This window comes from Propithecus coquereli, unplaced genomic scaffold, assembly GCF_000956105.1.
Source record: "Propithecus coquereli isolate 6110/MARCELLA unplaced genomic scaffold, Pcoq_1.0 Scaffold95, whole genome shotgun sequence".
In the NCBI taxonomy this organism is placed as follows: Eukaryota; Metazoa; Chordata; class Mammalia; order Primates; family Indriidae; genus Propithecus; species Propithecus coquereli.
The window spans coordinates 7381077-7383618 of NW_012155840.1; the positions used below are offsets into that span (position 1 = coordinate 7381077).

The window sequence follows — 2542 nt, forward strand, 5'->3', positions numbered from 1 at the left end:
AACACAATTATTTGTTCTTGGTTCAACTGGGAACCTCCTAAAGGACTAAGAAACACTCTCTTTTCATGCCCCAAAGGATTGCAGAAAGATGTAATAATCTGTCCTGAAACACTGAAATCTCGGCTAAGAATTTTGGCTCCTTCCCCACGTTCCCAGGTCATGACAATTAAAAATATCTCTAGACAGTGCCAAATGTGTGGCAAGGGCGGGGGAAAACACTATCTTAGGTTAATGTTTTCTTTAAACGTCACCTACAAGAGTCTTATATAATCATGTACCACTAATTGACATAGCATTCCATTTTAATAAAGTTCTAATTTTGAGACCATCGTGAAATGATATTTTTGGTCTGACAAGATCCATTTTAATGGTCTCTCTCTGGCATTGATGCTAAGGCATTCTGCCTTCTGAGGTATTTGCATCCCAGCTCTCCCTTTAGTAAGCTGGCCTATCGCTCCACTCTGTGGGATAGCACTGCAGTCCCTTAGATTGAAACCAAATTCCCATTTCCAACTGGTCATGACATTTCTGTATTTCACATACAGAATGAGTAGAGAGGCATGCCACCTGGTTGACAGGGTCCAAAGAGCACCATAAGAAGAAACATACTTACATAACATTATCTGAAATGAAAAAGAGCTTGCAATTAGAATCAGTAAACATAAGAGTGGTGTAGGCCAGGCAAGGTGGCTCACACCTGTAAATCCTAACGCTCTGGGAGGCCGAGGCAGGAGGATTGCTTGAGGTCAGGAGTTCAAGACCAGCCAGAGCAAGAGCAAGACTCCATCTCTACTAAAAATAGAAAAAATTAAGCCAGGGTCGCCTGTAGTTCCAGCTACTCGGGAGGCTGAGGCAGGAGGATCACTTCAGCCCAGGAGTTTGAGGTTGCTGTGAGCTAGGCTGACATACCATGGCACTCTAGTCCCAGAAACAGAGTGAGACTCTGTCTCAAAAAAACAAAAACAAAAACAAAAAGAGTGGTGTAATCAGTCAGTTTATGTTTAGGGAAAGTCTATTCTGTACCTCAAGTGGCAGAAAATAATGTTTGGAGAAGAGTTTCTAAGGCACAGCATGCCACAGAGTAGGGAGAAGTACCATTCAAATACTTCTCTGGTCAGTAGTCCTAAGCCCTACTCCCTTTGAAGCCAATAAACCCAAAGTCTGACAGGTTAGCTTCTAAAATTTGTGTGGTTTTTTCTTCTTGGCTATAGCTTTGCTAAAGAAAGACCAACAAGGAGTTGGTCTGGCTCCTGTCATCAAGATTTGTTTGGAGGCTTAATCGCTGGAGTAATGAACCTTGCAGGAGTGGACAAAGCCTATTTATAGAAGCTTTCAGCTGCCACAGACATCACTGGAGGTGACAGACCTCATTCTGCGGATGCCCCAAGTTTCTATTCTAAAGATGTGCTGGAATGATACAGCCAAGTGAATATCTGGCTACATCGAATATTCCAGACCCCCAAAAATTCCCTGTAAAAAATGCCAACTACCTTTTATGGTATTGGCCACTCTGCTCCTATGGTGAAAGTCAGGCTATTTTCTTGATATATATAAAATTCCAAACTGTCCTGAACTGAACCTTGATAATGAATCACAGGCCCACTAGTACTGTCTAGCACTATTTTATCCTGATATCTATTACTCTTCAATATAGAAATACTGCTTCTTATAGCCTTATTATATTAAGTTGGCCTTTCATGTCCTTTTCATTCCTAGTAATTCTACTATTCTACTTTGTGCTTTGTGTGTAAGTCATCTAAATATTTGTATTAGCCACTTTCCCCCACAATCCTACTAGATAAGGATGAGGATAGAAAATATGTCTTTCTTACTTTGCATCCTCTATAGCAGAGGTCAGCAACCTCTTCCTGTAAAAAGCCCAATGAGAAATGTTTTAGACTTCAGGCTGTATACAGTCTCTGTCAGAGCTACTCAACTCTGACCTTGTAGCATGAAAGCAGCCATAGGCTATATGTAAACAAATGGGCACAGCTGTGTACAAGAAAACTTTATTTACAAAAACAAGTAGTGTGCCACATTTGGTTCATAGGCTGTAGTTTTTGCTGATCCCTGCTCTATGGGGACTTAACACAGCAACATCATGCTTATAGTGGGTAGAAATCTGACAAACTTATGATTTACCATTTTATTTTCCTTAGTCTATTTTTGTTTACAAACACAACATACTTTGTTTTTTTTTGAAAAAAAAAGGGAAAAAAGCTTAACGACCTCACTCACTAGCTATGCAGTCTTTAGCTCCTTTAAGACACTGTCCTATGGCAACTAAACAATTTTATTGCTTGAAAGAGTAATGTTCTGACCTTGTCCAAGTTGCTCAATTACTGTGGAAGATGTAATTGAGATATATTATCCTGAAAAGTGAGTTTTCATGCCAATTATATTGTTGAATGTATACAAATAAGTCTCATCAGTAAAATAAATTACTCTTTACCAGATAGTTCTTCTCACACAGCAACTCTTGGAAAAAGCAGTTGGAAAAAAGTTACAAACTTAGAATTCCTGAGCCACCGCAGACCCCTAC

General features: G+C 39.7%; 1 protein-coding gene across 1 annotated transcript in view; it reads right to left on the reverse strand.

Annotated features, from left to right (window-relative positions):
- Positions 1-2542, reverse strand: part of MLLT3 (myeloid/lymphoid or mixed-lineage leukemia (trithorax homolog, Drosophila); translocated to, 3) — a 281858-nt gene that overhangs the window by 50158 nt on the left and 229158 nt on the right. The gene's annotated exons all lie outside the window — the stretch shown is intronic.